Raw genomic sequence first — 12,500 nt, forward strand, 5'->3', positions numbered from 1 at the left:
TGCCGCACCCGGGCTCGCCCCGGCTGACGCAGTTTTCGCGCCGCCCCGGCTGACGCGGTTTCGTGCCGCCCCGGCAGACGCGGTTTTTTGCGCCGCCCCGGCTGACGCGGTTTTTTGCCGCCCCGGCTGACGCAGTTCGGACTTGGCACTTTTCGGCTGTGCCTGGCTGGCGGCCCACTCACTCGATCGCCATGTCTGTTTGCCACAGTTTTCCCGGTGGTGCCGCACCCGGGCTCGCCCCGGCAGACGCGTTTTTTTTTTTTCTTTCGCCCCGGCTGACGCAGTTTTCGCGCCGCCCCGGCTGACGCGGTTTCGTGCCGCCCCGGCAGACGCGGTTTTTTGCGCCGCCCCGGCTGACGCGGTTTTTGCCGCCCCGGCTGACGCAGTTCGGACTTAGCACTTTTTGGCTGAGCCTGGCTGGTGGCCCACTCACTCGATCGCCATGTCTGTTAGCCACAGTTTTCCCGGTGGTGCCGCACCCGGGCTCGCCCCGGCTGACGCAGTTTTCGCGCCGCCCCGGCTGACGCGGTTTCGTGCCGCCCCGGCAGACGCGGTTTTCGCGCCGCCCCGGCTGACGCGGTTTTTGCCGCCCCGGCTGACGCAGTTCGGACTTAGCACTTTTCGGCTGTGCCTGGCTGGCGGCCCACTCACTCGATCGCCATGTCTGTTTGCCACAGTTTTCCCGGTGGTGCCGCACCCGGGCTCGCCCCGGCTGACGCAGTTTTCGCGCCGCCCCGGCTGACGCGGTTTCGTGCCGCCCCGGCAGACGCGGTTTTCGCGCCGCCCCGGCTGACGCGGTTTCGTGCCGCCCCGGCAGACGCGGTTTTTTGCCGCCCCAGCTGACGCAGTTCGGACTTAGCACTTTTTGGCTGAGCCTTGCTGGCGGCCCACTCACTCGATCGCCATGTCTGTTTGCCACAGTTTTCCCGGTGGTGCCGCACCCGGGCTCGCCCCGGCAGACGCGTTTTTTTTTTTCTTTCGCCCCGGCTGACGCAGTTTTCGCGCCGCCCCGGCAGACGCGGTTTTCGCGCCGCCCCGGCAGACGCGGTTTTTTGCGCCGCCCCGGCTGACGCGGTTTTTTGCCGCCCCGGCTGACGCAGTTCGGACTTGGCACTTTTTGGCTGAGCCTGGCTGGCGGCCCACTCACTCGATCGCCATGTCTGTTTGCCACAGTTTTCCCGGTGGTGCCGCACCCGGGCTCGCCCCGGCTGACGCAGTTTTCGCGCCGCCCCGGCAGACGCGGTTTCGTGCCGCCCCGGCAGACGCGGTTTTTTGCGCCGCCCCGGCTGACGCGGTTTTTTGCCGCCCCGGCTGACACGGTTCGGACTTTGCACTTTTCGGCTGTGCCTGGCTGGCGGCCCACTCACTCGATCGCCATGTCTGTTTGCCACAGTTTTCCCGGTGGTGCCGCACCCGGGCTCGCCCCGGCAGACGCGTTTTTTTTTTTTTTTCTTTCGCCCCGGCTGACGCAGTTTTCGCGCCGCCCCGGCTGACGCGGTTTCGTGCCGCCCCGGCAGACGCGGTTTTTTGCGCCGCCCCGGCTGACGTGGTTTTTGCCGCCCCGGCTGACGCAGTTCGGACTTTGCACTTTTTGGCTGAGCCTGGCTGGCGGCCCACTCACTCGATCGCCATGTCTGTTTGCCACAGTTTTCCCGGTGGTGCCGCACCCGGGCTCGCCCCGGCAGACGCGTTTTTTTTTTTCCTTCGCCCCGGCAGACGTGGTTCCCCCCCCCCCTCCGTCTTTCTTTTTGTTTTTTTTTTTCGCCGCGGCTGAAGTGGATTTTTCGGTGCCTCGACGCCCCGGTAGTCGCGGTTTTTCCGTTTCCGCACGGCCCCGGCTGACGCTGCTCGGTCACAGTCGCCTTTTGTGGTGATTGCAGACTTCTTGAGCGCGGGTGTTTTTTTTTTTTGTTGTTGTTGTTGTTTTATTACGCATTCGCTCCAGCAGACGCTGTTTAGACTTTTTGTTTCCTCTTTTATCCTGCGACGAGGTGACGAGGTTTATTCGGTGCCCCGCCGCCCCGGCTGAAGTGATTTTTCCTGTCCCGTGCCGCCCCGGCTGACGCGGTTGGGACTTCGCGTTTGTTCGGCCGCCACGGGTTTTGGCGCACTCGCTCGGTTGCTTGTTGTTGCCACTTGTTGCGAACCCAGGTTTCTTGAGCGAGCGCGGGCGTTTTTTCTTCCTTTCTTTCTTTGTTCTATGTGTTAGCGAATCGGCCTTTAATATCACACGAGGACTCACAACCAACAATTTTCAGTTTGAAGTGTAAAAAATCTGCAGGTGTTGACGTAACTGACTTGCCCCGTACCCTTGAGTACATCCATGAAGTTCTCGTAGTACTACTAAATCGCATTATTCCAAGTGGAGAAATTCCCATAAACTTGCAAACCTCTACACGAAAATCGGTGCGCGTGATAAAGTTGAAAATTATCGTCCGATATCAAATGTGCCTTCTATAACACAAATTCTAGGAAAAAAAAAAAAAAAAACACTTGTTCGCCGTTTTCTGCGCCGTGACTGGCAGCACTCCGGCGAAGCGAAACGGGGTCGATTCGAGCACGATATCGGCGTCTTTCGACGTGCTCGCCGGCGACCGTCGCACGAGTACGTCGCACGAGCGCGTCTGCCGGGGCGCCGTTTGCGAAGCCGACGCAAAAGTGGGAACCGCCGCTCGGATGATCGCCGCTTTCGGCAGAGTGAGTGTTGGCACTCCGGGGAAGCGAAACAGCGTGAATGCGCCCACGAAATCGGCGTATTTTGAAGTGCCCGCCGGCGACCGTCGCACGAGTACGGTAAACCGCGTCAGCCGGGGCGTAGTTCGGGACGCCGACGAAAAAGTGGGAAGCGCAACTCGGATCTTCGCCGTTTTTGCAGGAGTGAGTGGCGGCCCTCCTGCGAGACCAAGAAGCATCGATTCGTGCACGAATTCGGCGCCTTTCGACGTGATCGCCGGCGACCGTCGCTCGAGTAGGGCAAACCGCGTCTGCCGGGGCGGGCTTCGGGACGCCGATGCGAAAGTGGGAAACGCTGCTCGGATGTTCGCCGTTTTTGGCCGAGTGAGTGCTGGCACACGGGCGAAGCCAAACGGGGCCGATTACGGCACGATATCGGCGTCTTTCGACGTGCCCGCCGGCGACCGTCGCACGAGTACGGTAAACCGCGTCAGCCCGGGCGGAGTTCGGGACGCCGATGCGAAAGTGGAGAACGCCGCTCGGATCTTCGCCGTTTTTGGAGGAGTGAGTGGCGGCACTCCGGAGAAGCCAGGGAGCGCCAATTAGCGCACGATATCGGCGTCTTTTCGACGCGCTCGCCGGCGACCGTCGCACGAGTAGGGCAAACCGCGTCTGCCGGGGCGGGGTTTACGACGCCGACGCAAAAGTGGGAACCGCCGCTCGGATGTTGGCCGTTTTTGGCAGAGTGAGTGCTGGCACTCCGGCGACGCGAAAGAGCGCGAATGCGCCCACGAAAGTGGCGTATTTGGACGTGCGTGACGGCGACCGCTGCAGGAGTACGAAAAACCACGTCAGCCGGGGCGAGCGACACACGGCGGTCTGGGTGCTTATCGCTGCTATTATAGGGGCACCCCGGCAGACGCAGAAAAAAAAAAAAAAATTTTCGACCTTCTTTTTTGCTGGTCGAGCTCGGGTAACCCAGGTCGCAATGGGAGCCGCGCACGAAAGCGGCGTCGCGAGACGCGTTCGCGGTCGCTAGTCGCACGAGCTCGGCAACCGCGTCAGCCGGCGCGGAGTTCGGGATGCCGACGGCTAAGTGGGTACCGCTGCTCGGATGTTCGCCGTTTTTGGCCGAGTGAGTGCTGGCACTCCGGTGAAGCCAAGGAGCGCCAATTCGTGCACGATATCGGCGTCTTTCGACGTGCCCGCCGGCCACCGCCGCACGAGTACGGCAAACCGCGTCTGCCGGGGCGGGGTTCGCGACGCGCGTACGCAATAGTGGGAACCGTCGCTCGGATGTTCGTCGTCTTTGGCCGAGCGAGTGCTGGCACTCCGGCGAAGCGAAACGGGGCCGATTCGGGCACGATATCGGCGTATTTCGACGTGCTCGCCGGCGACCGTCGCACGAGTACGGCAAAGCGCGTCTGCCGGGGCGAGGTTTGCGACGCCGACGAAAAAGTGGGAAGCGCCGCTCGGATCTTCGCCGTTTTTGCAGGAGTGAGTGGCGGCCCTCCTGCGAGACCAAGAAGCATCGACTCGCGCACGATATCGGTGTCTTTCGACGTGCCCGCCGGCCACCGCCGCACGAGTACGGCAAACCGCGTATGCCGGGGCGGGGTTGGCGACGCCGACGCAAAAGTGGGAACCGCCACTAGGATGTTCGCCGTTTTTGGCAGAGTGAGTGCTGGCACTCCGGCGAAGCGAAAGAGCGCGAATGCGCCCACGAAAGTGGCGTGTTTGGACGTGCTTGACGACGACCACCGCAGGAAAACGAAAAACCACGTCAGCCGGGGCGAGCGACCCATGGCGGTCTGGGTGCTTATCGCTGCTATTATAGGGGCACCCCGGCAGACGCAAAAAAAAAAAAAAAATTTTTTTCGACATTCTTTTTTGCTCGTCGACCTCGGGTGACCCAGGTCGCAGTGGGAGCCGCGCACGAAAGCGGCGTCGCGAGACGGCTTCGCGGTCGCTAGTCGCACGAGCTCGGCAACCGCGTCTGCCGGGGCGGAGTTCGGGACGCCGACGGCTAAGTGGGAACCGCCGCTCGGATGTTCGCCGTTTGTGGCCGAGTGAGTGCTGGCACTCCGGCGAAGCCAAACGGGGCCGATTCCGGCACGATATCGGCGTCTTTCTACGTGCTCGCCGGCGACCGTCGCACGAGTACGGCAAAGTGCGTCTGCCGGGGCGGGGTTTGCGACGCGTACGCAATAGTGAGAACCGTCGCTCGGATGTTCGTCGTCTTTCGCCGAGCCAGTGCTGGCAATCCGGCGAAGCCGAACGGAGCCGATTCGGGCACGATATCGGCGTCTTTCCACGTGCTCGCCGGCGACCGTCGCACGAGTACGGTAAACCGCGTCAGCCGGGGCGGAGTTCGGGACGCCGATGCGAAAGTGGGAAGCGCCGCTCGGATCTTCGCCGTTTTTGGAGGAGTCAGTGGCGGCACTCCGGTGAAGCCAAGGTGCGCCAATTCGCGCACGATATCGGCGTCTTTCGACGTGCCCGCCGGCCACCGTCGCACGAGTACGGCAAACCTCGTCTGCCGGGGCGGGGTTTGCGACGCCGACGCAAAAGTGGGAACCGCCGCTCGGATGTTCGCCGTTTTTGGCAGAGTGAGTGCTGGCACTCCGGCGAAGCGAAAGAGCGCGAATGCGCCCACGAAAGTGGCGTGTTTGGACGTGCTTGACGACGACCACCGCAGGAAAACGAAAAACCACGTCAGCCGGGGCGAGCGACCCATGGCGGTCTGGGTGCTTATCGCTGCTATTATAGGGGCACCCCGGCAGACGCAAAAAAAAAAAAAAATTTTTTTCGACATTCTTTTTTGCTCGTCGACCTCGGGTGACCCAGGTCGCAGTGGGAGCCGCGCACGAAAGCGGCGTCGCGAGACGGCTTCGCGGTCGCTAGTCGCACGAGCTCGGCAACCGCGTCTGCCGGGGCGGAGTTCGGGACGCCGACGGCTAAGTGGGAACCGCCGCTCGGATGTTCGCCGTTTGTGGCCGAGTGAGTGCTGGCACTCCGGCGAAGCCAAACGGGGCCGATTCCGGCACGATATCGGCGTCTTTCTACGTGCTCGCCGGCGACCGTCGCACGAGTACGGCAAAGTGCGTCTGCCGGGGCGGGGTTTGCGACGCGTACGCAATAGTGAGAACCGTCGCTCGGATGTTCGTCGTCTTTCGCCGAGCCAGTGCTGGCACTCCGGCGAAGCCGAACGGAGCCGATTCGGGCACGATATCGGCGTCTTTCCACGTGCTCGCCGGCGACCGTCGCACGAGTACGGTAAACCGCGTCAGCCGGGGCGGAGTTCGGGACGCCGATGCGAAAGTGGGAAGCGCCGCTCGGATCTTCGCCGTTTTTGGAGGAGTCAGTGGCGGCACTCCGGTGAAGCCAAGGTGCGCCAATTCGCGCACGATATCGGCGTCTTTCGACGTGCCCGCCGGCCACCGTCGCACGAGTACGGCAAACCTCGTCTGCCGGGGCGGGGTTTGCGACGCCGACGCAAAAGTGGGAACCGCCGCTCGGATGTTCGCCGTTTTTGGCAGAGTGAGTGCTGGCACTCCGGCGAAGCGAAAGAGCGTGAATGCGCCCACGAAAGTAGCGTATTTGGACGTGCTTGACGGCGACCGCCGCAGGAGTACGAAAAACCACGTCAGCCGGGGCGAGCGACCCACGGCGGTCTGGGTGCTTATCGCTGCTATTATAGGGGCACCCCGGCAGACGCAGAAAGAAAAAAAAAAATGGGGACATGGCGTGCGTCACCGTGCGGCTTCGCAGCGTTGCCGAAGTCGCCGAGCCCTTCGACTGAGCCGAACGGCGGACAGGGAACGTTGGTCGGCCGTTCTAACCTGTCGGTGCCACGCCGAGACGTCGTTAAGGAAAACCGCGTCGTGGGCCTCTACGACGCCGTCGAGTCGTTGTACGTTTGGTGTCCAGCGTGTCGGCGGCGAGTAGCGGACACGTCGTTCACGACTTCGGTCTTTCGCAGTCGACGCGAACTTGCGGAGAGTCGTGGTGCCTCACGTTTTCGGCAGAAACCGCGGCGGAATTTTCCCGTGCGTGCGCGCACGACCTCGGTGCTGTGCCGTCAGCGTAGTGTTGCACAAACTCGTGGCCTACCCAAGGTGCGGTACGTTTGCGGCCGTATCCTCGGTGGGAATTTCGTGAGTAGGGTCGCAAATTCTACGACCTCGGCGGGGTTTGAGAGCGACGTAGACTTGTGGCACGCTCAACATGCCACACGTTTCGGGGCACACCCGCGGTGAAATTTTCTCGAGTACGCTCGTATTAGGGCCCAAGGAGGTCTGGTACTTATCGCTGCTATTATGTGGGGGTTCTCGTGAGCGGCGTACGCGAAAGCGACCGGGTGTCTGATATGCGGCGGGCTTCGGCCTCGTCAAGCGTGTCCTCGGGTCTGCTCCAGGGGAATCCACGCAGTCGTCTGCAGCCTCATCCGCTTGATGCGTTAGGGGCTGGTTGTCGGACGTGCCGTTTTACCACGATATCGAGGTGTGTTCCGTGTCGTCCTCGGGCGATTCAGATGCGAAAGCGCCGAAGACGCGGGCGTGACCCGTCGTCTGGCGGCTTTGCAGTCTCGGCTCCGTTGCTAGTTCCGGCCGGTCCACCGACAGTGCAGCGGGCTTGGGCAACCCGCACGGCGCGACCGAGTCGATGCAACGAAAAAGAGCGAGCATGAACGTGCTTCTTGCCGCACGGCTCCCACTCGTCTTTCGGGAAGGTTGTGCCGTAGCGAGCTCGAACGCCGTCATCTCGGAGTGCAAAATAAGCGTGTTGGGGCGCCTGAAGGTGCCTCCGCCGCACACAGACTGCGTCCGGCCCGCCGAGGGCGAGGACGGACGCGCAGTCGAACGATTACCTGGTTGATCCTGCCAGTAATCATATGCTTGTCTCAAAGATTAAGCCATGCATGTCTAAGATGCCGAAATAAGGCGAAACCGCGAATGGCTCATTAAATCAGTTATGGTTCCTTAGATCGTTTCTTCCTACTTGGATAACTGTGGCAATTCTAGAGCTAATACATGCAGTGAGCCTGGAGCCCTTTGGGTAACGGGTGCTTTTATTAGACCAAGATCGATCGGGTTTCGGCCCGTATTGTGTGGTGACTCTGGATAACTTTGTGCTGATCGCATGGCCACGAGCCGGCGACGTTTCTTTCAAGTGTCTGCCTTATCAACTTTCGATGGTAGGTTACTTGCTTACCATGGTTGTTACGGGTAACGGAGAATCAGGGTTCGATTCCGGAGAGGGAGCCTGAGAAACGGCTACCACATCCAAGGAAGGCAGCAGGCGCGCAAATTACCCACTCCCGGCACGGGGAGGTAGTGACGAAAAATAACAATACGGGACTCTTTTGAGGCCCCGTAATTGAAATGAGTACACTCTAAATCCTTTAACGAGGATCAATTGGAGGGCAAGTCTGGTGCCAGCAGCCGCGGTAATTCCAGCTCCAATAGCGTATACTAAAGCTGCTGCGGTTAAAAAGCTCGTAGTTGGATCTCAGTTCCAGACGAGTAGTGCATCTACCCGATGCGACGGCTCGGACTGAACATCATGCCGGTTCTTTCTTGGTGCACTTCATTGTGTGCCTCGAGATGGCCGGTGCTTTTACTTTGAAAAAATTAGAGTGCTCAACGCAGGCGAGTCGCCTGAATAAACTTGCATGGAATAATAGAACAAGACCTCGTTTCTGTTCTGTTGGTTTTTGGAATACGAGGTAATGATTAAGAGGGACGGACGGGGGCATTCGTATTGCGGCGCTAGAGGTGAAATTCTTGGACCGTCGCAAGACGAACTACTGCGAAAGCATTTGCCAAGAATGTTTTCATTGATCAAGAACGAAAGTCAGAGGTTCGAAGGCGATCAGATACCGCCCTAGTTCTGACCATAAACGATGCCAACCAGCGATCCGCCTGAGTTACTCAAATGACTCGGCGGGCAGCTTCCGGGAAACCAAAGTATTTGGGTTCCGGGGGAAGTATGGTTGCAAAGCTGAAACTTAAAGGAATTGACGGAAGGGCACCACCAGGAGTGGAGCCTGCGGCTTAATTTGACTCAACACGGGAAAACTTACCCGGCCCGGACACTGGGAGGATTGACAGATTGAGAGCTCTTTCTTGATTCGGTGGATGGTGGTGCATGGCCGTTCTTAGTTGGTGGAGCGATTTGTCTGGTTAATTCCGATAACGAACGAGACTCTAGCCTATTAAATAGGTGCGGGGTTCCCAGCACCTTACAACCTTCTTAGAGGGACAAGCGGCTCCTAGCCGCACGAAACAGAGCAATAACAGGTCTGTGATGCCCTTAGATGTCCGGGGCCGCACGCGCGCTACACTGAAGGAAGCAGCGTGTCTTTATCCCTGTCTGAAAAGACTGGGTAACCCGTGGAACTTCTTTCGTGATTGGGATAGGGGCTTGCAATTGTTCCCCTTGAACGAGGAATTCCCAGTAAGCGCGAGTCATAAGCTCGCGTTGATTACGTCCCTGCCCTTTGTACACACCGCCCGTCGCTACTACCGATTGAATGATTTAGTGAGGTCTTCGGACCGATGTCCGGCGCGGCCTTTCGGTTGCGCCGGTCTGTTGGAAAGATGACCAAACTTGATCATTTAGAGGAAGTAAAAGTCGTAACAAGGTTTCCGTAGGTGAACCTGCGGAAGGATCATTAACGGATTGTGAAGGGTGAGCGCCTCAGCTGCGTCTGCGCCCGACACTTTCTGCCGCTGACCCCGTTTGGACGCGGGGTCGGCTTTTCCCCACGGGGCTGCCTGAATGTGGAGCGGCACCCCGTGACAAATTGTTGCGCCCAGCGGACGCCAACACCGCGACCTTGGACGGTCGGCCAGGTGGCGGACGCGGGTACAAACGGCGCAACGCACTCATAGGTCGGCTTTCGACCCGCCACTGCACCGTGGCTCGAAGCGCTCGAAATGCGCGACCCGACCGCTGCGGGACCGCCTAGTACTGTAAACAGGAGCGGCGGAGCGCGAACGGCGAGTCGTGGTTACGTCGGTAGAAGGCGAGGCTGCGCGTTCCCGAAACGCCAGCCGAGTGCCCTCCCGACCGTTCGAGCGTGCAAGAACGAGACCCGACAATCGCGCGGCGACTGCCAAGTACGAGAGGAACGGCACAAGCGTCGGCGGTCGGTCAAGGAACTGGCGATGTGACGGGTCCGCTGTGCACCAGTGCATACCGTCCCGCCGTCCGCGGCAAGCGCCTCCGCGTCCTCGGGTGACGGAGGCTGCCGGTCGGTTCTTGCAGGCGAGGGATCTCGCTGGCACCGGTTCGCGTTGACGCGCGGCCGGTCATGGCACGGCGATGCGACGGCCGAGGTGCGCAGTACTCGATGGAGGAACCGCACGCTCCGATGACCGTCCCGCCCTCCGCGGCGTATGCGTACCGACCGTAATGGTTGCAGCAGCGCCGGCCGGCTTTTGAATTCGCCACACGAAACACGGTGCGAGATCGCGGTTAGGGGAGCGTCGACGTTGCCAGGCGTTTTGCTTGCTGCCGAGGGAAAGGCGGCACGGCCACGTCGCGCTCGTCGCGATTAGCGGGTCTGCGCGCTTTGGGAAGGTGCCGCAACGACTTGCCGAAAGAGGAAGCACGGAAGAACGAGGGACTTGGACGTCCCGACAATTGAACGCACTTGCGGCCAGGCCCTTGCTGGCTTCGTTCTTCCGCCTCGAGTAGGCTCGTACGCGGCTCCGGCGCCGAAAGTGGTCCTTGGCACCGACTTCGGTGGACGTGGGAAGTGCCGCGCAAGTACGGCGCGCCTGGCTCCACCTGTTGGCTAAAGTAGGCAGCCGGATCGGCATTTTGGTGTGCGGTGGCAAACCGTGGATGCGAAAAAAGCTTGTGCGATTTCGTGGAACAAAAAGCGGGGGTCCCCCTTTTTATGCGGAGGAGACCGACCCGCCCGCCGTGGTGAACCGCGACGCCACGGTAAAAACGGGAGAGGCTTGTCGATGGGACCGTGCATCCCGCGCTCCACGGAGGCCGGGAGGCGGCCGCCCGAGGAAATGTGTAGCCGTCGAGGCCCGCATCTGCGTGCACTCTTATCCAAATGGGTGTACCGCAGGCATTTTCTGGTTAGGCGGGCCAATGAGAGCGAGCACACAACGATACCTACGGGTCCGGCTTGGAGAACCGGCTTCGACGCCTCCCGAGTATTTATAGAGGGGTGGACCACGAAAGCACTCGCAAGTAGCGGAAGCGAAACGCCGTCCGAAACACACCGTTTGCTCGATTTGCGGCAGCCGAAAAAGGCGCGGCAGAGTTTTGGAGTCCAAGCGTGCGCTGAAAAGCGCCCTTCTTGGCCACTGTTTGGCCGAGTGCCAGAAACGTTTGGTTTTGACTGTACGGAATTGAACAAACACTTTTTCACGACTCTAAGCGGTGGATCACTCGGTTCTCGGGTCGATGAAGAACGCAGCCAGCTGCGAGACTTGGTGTGAATTGCAGGACACACTGAGCACTGATTCTTTGAACGCACATTGCGGCCTTGGGTCTTCCCTTGGCTTCGTCTGTCTGAGGGTCGGATCACATATCAAGAGAGCCTTCGGCGCACAAGGGAACGTGAGCCGTCGACTCGTTTTGACCGCGTCGGCAACACGGACAGCACGCTGAACACCTCACAGCGAGCGCCAACAGCGGCCACTCAAGGGCGAGACGGTGGCGACCGTCGTGCCAGAGCCCAACCGAAACGGGGGCGACCGACTGCATTGAGGATGTGGCACCTCGTTGAGACCGCCGCAGGACTTCGAGTCGGAAGGAAGCCTGCAGGGAAAGTGCGGTCGAGGTTGCGTACTCCTCTCTGCGACCGGGCGCGCAAGAGCTGCGAGAGCCACGGACGCGCAACTTTAACGCACGGTAAACACGAGGAGCGAAAGCCGGCCAGCAAAGCTTCTCCAGCCGTGCGCAAAGTGCGCGAGATCGCAGCCTTGCGTTGCGCTTGTTGCCCTCGAAGTAAGCAGGGTGTCCCGTAGACCGGGCGCTCGAACACGCTGCGGGGCCGTGCCTCCTCCAGGCTTTGCCGCGCGAACAGGGAACGTTCGCGCGCAAAGCGCAGGGAGGTGAGGAGGCTGCGCCCGACGTTTGCGGTTCGCTGCGTACGCGGTTGATGCGGAGAGCACGGCGCGACGACTTGCCGCGAAGCGGAAAAAGTCTCCCGCACGAGTTGGCGAAACGTTGGCGAAGCTTAAGGCGTTCTCGTCGTAGTCCGCCGTCGGTCTAAGTGCTTCGCAGTTCCCGTCCCGTTCAAAAAACTGGGCCACTCCAGTTGGGGCGGGGGCGACGCTACACGAGACGATGCCTCTCGCCAGGCTGCGTGGCTGCCCTTGCGGCGGCGGCGACTGGCCTCGGCGGTGTTTGGGCTTTCGACACGGTCGTTTATCACGCAACTGCTCGGACGACGCACGCGCGCAGCGGAATGCCGCTTGCCAGCCTTGTGAAGATGTGACCCTGTACAGGGTTGCGGGCGCACTTGGTAGGGCGTCGTACTCGGTTCGCGATGGGTTTACGAACGTGTCCCGTCACTTCCACGTCACACCGGTTGTGCGCCGCACGCGTGCAGCGGGGAAGCCGATTGCCAGCCTTGTGAAGAAGTGGCCCTGTACAGGGTTGCGGGCGCACTTGGTAGGGCGAGCGCACGCGGTCGTGCAGGAAGTTGATGGAAGCGAATGTATCCGCTGTCGACCTCAGATCAGGCGAGACAACCCGCTGAATTTAAGCATATCACTAAGCGGAGGAAAAGAAACCAACAGGGATTCCCCGAGTAGCTGCGAGCGAAACGGGACCGAGCCCAGCACCGAATC

General features: G+C 60.7%; 2 non-coding genes and 1 pseudogene across 2 annotated transcripts; all 3 read left to right on the forward strand.

The window, feature by feature from the left end:
* Nucleotides 1-7,540: 7,540 nt before the first annotated feature.
* LOC142791949 (small subunit ribosomal RNA) lies at nucleotides 7,541-9,352 on the forward strand. Its single transcript, XR_012890530.1, has one exon. It is a non-coding gene; the product is annotated as a small subunit ribosomal RNA (ribosomal RNA).
* A 1,719-nt stretch (nucleotides 9,353-11,071) lies between these two features.
* On the forward strand, nucleotides 11,072-11,224 carry LOC142791923 (5.8S ribosomal RNA). Its single transcript, XR_012890506.1, has one exon. It is a non-coding gene; the product is annotated as a 5.8S ribosomal RNA (ribosomal RNA).
* Nucleotides 11,225-12,378: 1,154 nt separating this feature from the next.
* Nucleotides 12,379-12,500, forward strand: part of LOC142791919 (large subunit ribosomal RNA) — a 2,857-nt pseudogene continuing 2,735 nt past the window's right edge.

The sequence above is a fragment of the Rhipicephalus microplus genome, unplaced genomic scaffold (assembly GCF_043290135.1).
Source record: "Rhipicephalus microplus isolate Deutch F79 unplaced genomic scaffold, USDA_Rmic scaffold_199, whole genome shotgun sequence".
Taxonomy (NCBI): Eukaryota; Metazoa; Arthropoda; class Arachnida; order Ixodida; family Ixodidae; genus Rhipicephalus; species Rhipicephalus microplus.